Source organism: Acomys russatus, chromosome 7, assembly GCF_903995435.1.
Source record: "Acomys russatus chromosome 7, mAcoRus1.1, whole genome shotgun sequence".
Taxonomy (NCBI): domain Eukaryota; kingdom Metazoa; phylum Chordata; class Mammalia; order Rodentia; family Muridae; genus Acomys; species Acomys russatus.
The window spans coordinates 52,906,572-52,914,998 of record NC_067143.1 but is presented as its reverse complement, the minus strand read 5'-3'; positions in this window follow the sequence as shown (position 1 = coordinate 52,914,998).

Below are 8,427 nucleotides of genomic sequence, written 5' to 3'. Positions count from 1 at the left end.
TCTTGGAGTTAGAAGTGGGAGGGAGTTAGTCTGATCCGGACCCTTGGGCCCTGCCTCTTAACTCCATTGTTTTAACCTATTCCTAGGAACTGGTGCGGTGCTGGCTCTATTGTGTACACTGGCAAACTCTTAACCTCTCTGGCTTTGGGTTTCTGGTAGGGAAATGTCACCCGACTTCCCAGCACAGACTTTATCATTACTCAAATCTTGGGCATTCAGCTCCCAACCAGCCACTGGCTCCCTGTCACCTTGGACGAGTCACCACTGTGTCTGAGCCTAGTCATCACCGGTGAGAAAAATCTGTGAGACAGTCATTTAAGCATTTGTTTTGGTTCACGATTTCAAAGATTTCCATCTCTCAGACTCAGAGCTATGGGCCTGCAGCAATGTGGGAACATCAATCACAGTGAAAGGCACGGTGGGACAAAGCAGCTTGTGGCAGCTGGAAGTTGAGAGGGGGGAGGAGGAAGAGGAAAACAAGACACACCCTTCCAAGTCTTGCCCTCCTGACCCACTTCCTTCAACTGGGCCCTACCTCCTAACATCCCAACTAACCGGAACAATGCAAGAGCGGATTTACTGGAATCAATGGCCCAACGATTCAGTCACCACCTGTCCCACAGTGTTGCCTGCTGGGGACAAAGCTTTTAACATATGGCCTTTTGAGGGAGATCTTTTAACATATGACCTTTTGGGGGTATTGCTACACCCAAGCAATAGCCACTTGACTCTCTGCAGGGGGATGGTGCCGCCCTTTTCATGTAAGGCCCTAGTGCCAGAACCCTGAGCCCAGCGCCATCTTCTACTGAGCAGCCAAGAGGTTAGCAGTGAGTATCAGAGAAGATGGGGGCTTCAGGGAGGTAAAGTAACCTTTCTAGGACCCTCGGCACGTGGAACCCAGGAGCTACTGGGATGATAGTGGTCACTCTGAGAATCTCCCTGGCTGTCACCACTCCATCAGACAGCCCCTCTGTCCCCACCTGCCCTCCAATTCCCCATGCAGAGATAATGGAATTCTGGACCAAATCTGTATGAGAGGCTGTTCTGGTCCTACTACAGATCAGAACTACAGGCAGATGGCTGGTTAAAAAAAAATATATTTAGGGCTGGAAAGATGGCTCAGAGGTTAAGAGCACTGTCTGTTCTTCCAAAGGTCCTGAGTTCAATTCCAAGCAACCATATGGTGGCTCACAACCATCTATAATGAGATCTGGTGCCCTCTTCCGGCATGCAGGCACACATGGGGGCAGAATACCGCACAAATAATAATTAATAAAATCATATATATGTGTACACACACACACATATTTAAAGCCGAACAGTGGAGTTGCACACCTTTAATCCCTGCAGTCAGGTGGTAGAGGCAGGTGGATCTTTGTGAGTTTGAGGCCAGCATGGTCTACAGAGTGAGTTCCAGGACAGCCAGAGATACACAAAAAAATCCATCTAGAAGTGTGTGTGTGTGTGTGTGTGTGTGTGTGTGTGTGTGTGTGTGTGTGTAATTTTAAACTATGTTTATATGTGTGGCTATGTGCTTCTGAGTGTGGGTACCTGTGGAGGTCAGAGGCATCAGGTTTCCTGGAGATAAAATTACAGGCAGTTGTGAGATACCTTATATGGAGTCTGGAAACCAAACTCTGGCCCTTGAAAACAGCATAAGCACTTAACCACCAAGCACTCTCTCCAGCCCCTTCTTTTCTTTCTTTCTTTCTTTCTTTCTTTCTTTCTTTCGTTCTTTCTTTCTGTCCTTCCTTCCTTTTTTCTTTTTCTTTTTGTTTTTCAAGACAGGGTTTCTCTGTGTAGCTGTGGCTGTCCTGAACTCACTTTGTAGACCAGGCTGGCCTCGAACTCACAGAGATCCACTTGTCTCTGCCTCCTGAGTGCTGGGATTAAAGGTGTGCATCACCACGCCCAGCTTCTTTCTTTCTTTCTTTCTTTCTTTCCTTCTTTCTTTTTTTTTTTTTTTTTTTTTTGTTTTTTTTTTTTGTTGTTGTTGTTGTTGCTGTTGTTTAGGGTTAGGGTTTTTGTTTTTTGTTTTTTGTTTTTTTGAGATTTCGTGAATACCAAGCTGGCTTTAAATTCACATAGCTGAGGATGACCTTAAACTTCAGAACTTCCTGCTTCCATCTCCCTGAGGCTGGGTTATGCACTACTGAGGACCAGACCCAGGGTTTTGTGAGCATCAAGCAAGTGTTCTACTAACAGCTACATCCCAGCTCCTCTTTCCAATCTGCTACGAAGCTGAGGATAACCTTGAACTCCTCATACCCCTGATTCTACCTTCCAAGTGTAGGGATTACAAGCCTACACCACTATGCCTGGCTTTGGAGGGTTGACATCATGGAACAGAAACGCAAGTCTAATGAACTGAGGCAAAACAAGAATATGTCAGCTGGGGCCACCAGAATCCAGGGGGAGGTTAAAGCCTCAGGCAGAGCTGGACCCAGAATTCCATGGTTCTCAGGGGCTCGTGTCTCTCTACTCTGCCACCCTTGGACTGTGACAGTGCCTCCCTCATGGTTGTATCTCCAAGACGTAGGGCTATGGCACTCAGTCCACACAGCTGTGGCAACTCCAGCCCCACTCCTCCCAGCTTTGCAAGCCCAGCAAAAACAAAAAAAAAACAAAAATACAAAACACAAAACACAAAACAAAACAAAACCCTCTCTTCCTCAGCCATCTAGCAAAACTCCAGTCTTGACTTGTTCATGTCCGGTAGGGGGTGCTTACCACCCCTGAGGTGGTCAAAGGGCCGGAGGACGCGCTCCTCTCAATGGGTGGGTCACTCTTCCACATCCGCAGGGCTCTGAAATGAAGGCTCCTCGAGATCCGCCTGTATGGCAGGCTGCGTGCTAGACCTGGCCCGTCTCTTCCCAGCAGCACCTAGAGCCTGGTTATTGGAGGACAGACAGTTCTGGGCACCAGTGCTCTGCAGCCAACTGAAGTCCATGCAGCCGAGCAGCGGGCAGTTATGGGAGGCCCGAGTAGCTGGGTCCACAGGGAGAGGAGGAGCTGGAAGAGCTTGGGGTCCAGGGCCAGGCTTTATTGGTCATTCTGGGTGGAGGCAGTGGTCCCAGAAGGAGGGCTATAAAATTCCTACCCATGGAAGCAAAGGAAGGGGCCCCAGGCCCAGGCTCCAGCTTCTCTTTCATACTCAAAATAGAGCTTTCGGTTCCACATAGTCTCTGCTGAGCAGAAGGGGGAAGGGGAAGTAGAAAGGGAGAAGAGAAAGCAGATCCCTGCCCTCCCTGCAGCTGTGTGCTGGGCTTTCCCTCTGTAGCCTGGTGGGACCAGAACGGTCCAGGTAGGGATTCTGTCCCCTGTCCACTGTCCTTCATGTGCCAGGGGCTGGCATCAGGAATTCAGCCTAAGGAAGCTGCAGGGCACTCAGGCTGGATGCCACACGGGGTAAGGGCACAGTGGTTCCTGGAAAGGAGGGCGAAATGTCTCTGTAAGGAAGGGTAGCTAGCCCTAAGCCACACGGCAGGCTGATGGTGAGTCTTAGCCTGATTCAGATGGAAGCCTTGACTCCTGCCGTCCTGTACCTTTGCTGCTGAATTCATGGGCCAGGGGTGAAGCCAAGGGGCTTTCCCAGATTGGGTTCCTGGCAGGCCAGCAGCCCAAGTTGGGAAGTTTGTCTCCAGGTCCAGCAGTGGCAGGGGACTGGTAGGTGGTGACTCAGGCTTCCAGCTCCTGCCTCTGTCCTACAGGCTTCCTCATCCCCGCTAGACATGAAGGGTCACGCAAAGGACACCCTGAGACCCCAAGATCTAAGTAGCACCAAGAGCATCGAGTCCGTTCTTCCTGATGCCTACATTCTGTTGAGATGATGATGCAGAATTGACTTCATAGTTCTCAGCTGGACTGAGAAAAAGAAGCAAGGAGAGCTTGTCCCTTGGTGAGGTGAGAGGTTGCAGGCACTTTTGCTGGTGGTATGCCCAGGTAACTAGAGTAGAGCTGGGTGGAGGGATGGTGATGCTTCTCACTTGAAACTCAGATGACTGCTGTGGGGGTATTGAGAGGGTGAGGATCAGACAGAAGCCTGAGCTTGTTAGGATGGATAAATAGTTGCAAATCTGAGGGGAGCCAGAGGAATGGGGCTAGAGACACGTTCTGGGCTTGCTCAGTGCCAGCCTGAAAGGCTGGCCCCTGCAGCATGGGCACCAGGCAGGCTTGCCTTCATCCAGGTCAGCTGTACACTGGCGCCATCTCATGGCTTCAGGCTCTCATTATAGGGAAGACTCCAGTTCGTGGAGGAGCCACAACCATTTAGAGGTCTGCCCCAAGCCTCTTGCCCCAGAGCTAGCACCCCATCTTCCTTTAGGCCTTCAGAGTTGCCTCAGTCCTGGGACTAACCCTGGTGCCACCAGAGACTGTCCTAGGAGAACTACAAGAAGCTAGCTACTGGGAAGATGGCCGGGTCACTGTGCTCGCTCGGATCTCCTGGCACATACCCAAATAAACTATAGATACTGAGTTTGTACACAGCTGGCCAAGCGTTTACCTGCAGTTCTAGCCTGATCTCACTTTGGTTCAAAGTTTCAGTTCCTTCTTGGTCCCCCAGTCCTGTAAAGTGGGCTTGGGAAGCCTCCTCTACAAGTGACAGAGTAAAAAAGAGTCCTCAGTGTTTATGGTATTTCAACATGCAGGTGGCAACTGGGACATTGTAGCCAGCAGCTAAGAGAGGCAGATAGGAGTGGGAGCAGAGGGAGGATATGAGCTTGGCCCTCACTTACCAGCTTGGCATTTATTCCCTGCACTGCCCTGCCCCCCCCCCCCACCCGCCTCAGGGACTTCCCATCAAAGCCCTCTGAATGCCACCCCTACCCTGAAGAACACTTCTCATCCTTTCATTGTTCCAACAGCTACAAAGCTTCATTTCTGTGCCGACCACCACACCCACCCTCATGAGCCTGGGTGTTTTCGTAGAAGGGACAGTGACTGCTAATAGGGGGGAATATTAGGGGAGCTGATGGCATACAGTAGGTGTCTAATAAAGGCTTGTGAAGAAAAGGATCCATGGGAAGGAAAGAGAGAGAAGTAGCTAGGTAAGCAAGTACCTAAATAGAATGTCATGTCCGAGGGAGGTGCAGACAGACATGTCAGTAGATGACCTATCAAATGAGCGGAGGATGGGTACAGGAGTACAGGATCAGAGAAATGGATGGATTCCTGGTGGCTCAGGTGTTATAGCTAAGGGAAGGACCGGGAATTGAGGTAACCCACCTGCCATGTAACAGAAGAGAAAACTGAGGGTGAGCTGGGTAGAGAGTGACCTGCTGGGTCTGTGAGGCTGGGTCTGCTCATCCCTATGCCTCTTTCTGTCCCCTTGCCCTGTCCCCTCCTCCCACAGCTGGAGAGGGAGTTCTGGGAAGGATGCCTTTTGTTCAGCTCCATGCTCCTTCAGGCTGTTTCCGCCAGGCCAAGGTGTGGGGGTGGCAGGGAGGAGCACCCCCCCCAGGGACTATTTCAGTCAGAGCCAGCAGGGCCAGGAAGCAGAGGAAGCTGTCCAAAGCCACACCAGAGATGCGGCAGTGTGGCTGAGGACAGGAGTGTGGGCAGCTCTGTTTCTGAGTGTCCTCTGCCCCAACACACTTGGTACCATCAACCCAAGACTGTGATGGGACGCTGCATGTGAGTTCCTGTGACTTAAGGAAATGGGCCAATATGGGGCAGGATAGGGGTAGTTGGACATTTTAGCAAGGTGGGTGGGGTCTGTTCAGGACTCAAAGGAAGGTAAGGTGGGAGGGGGGCTTATGTTCTGAGCTTGAGGGAGCTTAAGTTCTGGCTCATAAAAAGGGACTAAGAGCGTGTCTGTGCAAAGATCAGCAAGGATGGACAGGCCAGAAAGGGCGCTGGGTCTCAGTTGCCAGTGGCTGTGCAGTGTTGAGAACAGTGTGATGAGGGAGGAAGAGCAGGAATGAAGGGACTGTGGAGAGGACTTGGTGGCCTTCAGACAAAGCCAGAGGGCTAGACAGGGGCCTTGAAGGCCAGAAGAGGGGCTTAGGTGTTTCCCTGCGAGCAGAGGTCCCTCTTAAAAGGTTCCTACTGATAGCGGCATAGCTGGATTCCAGAGATAAGCTGCGATTCGCGCTAGTCTAGGACTTAGGGTACAAGAGTGGATGGCAGATAAGATAGCCAACATCAGCTGCTACCCACAGTTGGGGTCAGAGGATTCCCCCAGTCATCCCCTGCAGGAGTGGGAGCACTCCGCCTCCCTTGGTCCTCAGGGACAGAGTGGCTGGGGAGCAGATGATGCCTGAGGTCTATTCAAAGTCCTTTTCTGTAGCTCTTGCTCCTTCCAAAAGGAGGATAGAGTCTTGGAAGGGCCTGTCTCCTCAGAGTGCTGGGTAAAGAGGAAACCACGGCAGTTTCATCCATGGGGTGCCAAACACTGTCTCTCTGGGAGTGTGGTCAGACAGCCAGAGGCCTCCCTAAGGAAAGATAGGGAGGCCTCCACCCATGCCTGCCCCACCTGTCCCCACTTGGGGTATCCTTCCTTCCTCCCTGCTCTACTGATGAAAAGTCTCCATTCTTCTAGGAGAGGTCTACTTATTTATGTATTTATGTATTTACCTTCTGACATTTATTTACTTATTTTGTGTGAGGACAGGGTTGCCGTGGTGTACCTGTGATGGTCAGAGGACAGCTTGCTGGAGGGTCAGTTCTTTCCTTCCAGCATTTGGGTCCTAGGGCTTGAACTCAGGCTGCCAGCTCTAACCAGCAGACACTGCTGAGTCCTTTGCATCCTGTGGGTCACTCTGGTCTCTTCCCTCAGACTAGCACACCGTAGCTCTGCTTGTAGCGCTGTCTCTGCCTACATGGTAGATCTCTGTGTACCTAACAGGATGTTAGTGAACTCCTGGTGGGTAAAAGTAAGAAGAAAAAAAAAAAGATCCTAATAGTGAATGTGATTTTGAATGAGCTAGCCCCTCCTGCCTGTCCCGACCTTGACTTCACAGTCACAGCGACTTTCTGTCCCTCTGTCCGTGCACACCCTGTCTCAGCTGAACTACAGGACTAAAGCACAGACTGAAATCCCCGAGTTTCCTTTAATACTCAAAGGCAATGAGGGAGGTAGGCTGTGTGTCAGAGACCTAACACTACCATTTTGCCCAGAATTCAGGAGAAAAATGTATTAATATCAAATTTTAAGTTAGAAAGAACAATTTGACCCTATTCAGTGTTCTAACATACTATAAATTTATTTAGCAGGTCTGTTCACACTGACAGTTAATACACTCAGGCTGGTGACACATGCCTGTACTTCCAGCTGTTTGGGAGGCAGAGGCAGGAGGACCATAATTCAAGGCCTGCTTGCATTACAGAGTGATGTCAAAGTCAGCCTGGGAAACGCAGTGAGACTCAAAATGCACGCCTTTAATCCCAGCACCCAGGAAGGCAAAGGCAGGCAGATCACTGTGAGTTCAAGGCTAGCCTGGTCCACAAAGCAAGTCAGGGACAGCAAGGCTACACACACACACACACACACACACACACACACACACACACACACACACACACATCAAAAAACAAACAAACAAACAAAAACCTTGTCTGGAAAAACCAAAAAGAAAGAGAAAAGTGTGTGTGTGTGTGTGTGTGTGTGTGTGTGTGAAGCCTGGTGACCTGAGTTCAATACTCAGAGCCTGTGTAAAGGAAGAAGAAGAGAGCTGACTCCACAGAGCTGTCCTCTGACCCCACATGCATGCTGTGGCACTTGTGCTATAGAGCAAGCGCGTGCGCGCATATGTGTGTGTGTTTGTGTGTGTGTGTGTGTGTGTGTACATGCACACACACACACTCACACACCGTGTTTTTAAGGCTGGAGACATCGTTCAGTGTAGAGTGGTCACCTAACCCATGGGAAGGCCCAGGTCTAACCCCTAGCCTCAATCCCTAAAACAAACAAATGAACAACAAAGCTAACCCCTGGGCCTGGGCCTTGAGCTGATCCAGGCCAAATATCAGATTCCTCTTCTTCTTCTTCTTCTTCTTCTTCTTCTTCTTCTTCTTCTTCTTCTTCTTCTTCTTCTTCTTCTTCTTCTTCTTCTTCCCCTTCTTCCTCTTCTCCTCCTCCTCCTTCTTCTTCCTCCTCCTCAGATTTATTTTTATTCTTTTTAATTCTGTGTTTTGCCTGTTAGTATGTGTGTGTGGAGGGTATCAGATCCCCTGGAACTGGAGGCACAGGCAGTTGTTGAGCTGCCATGTAGGTGCTGGGAATTGAACCTGGGTCTTCTAGAAGACCAGCCAGTACTCTTAACTGCTCAGTCGTCTGCATGTGTGCTTGTGCATGTTCATATGTGTGCAGACGCCAATGGACAGCAGAGGTATCAGATCCTCTGAAGTTGGAGTTACAGGCAGTTGTGAGCCTCCCAACTTGAGTATTGGAGAGTTACACCCCCCACACACACACACCCCGACATC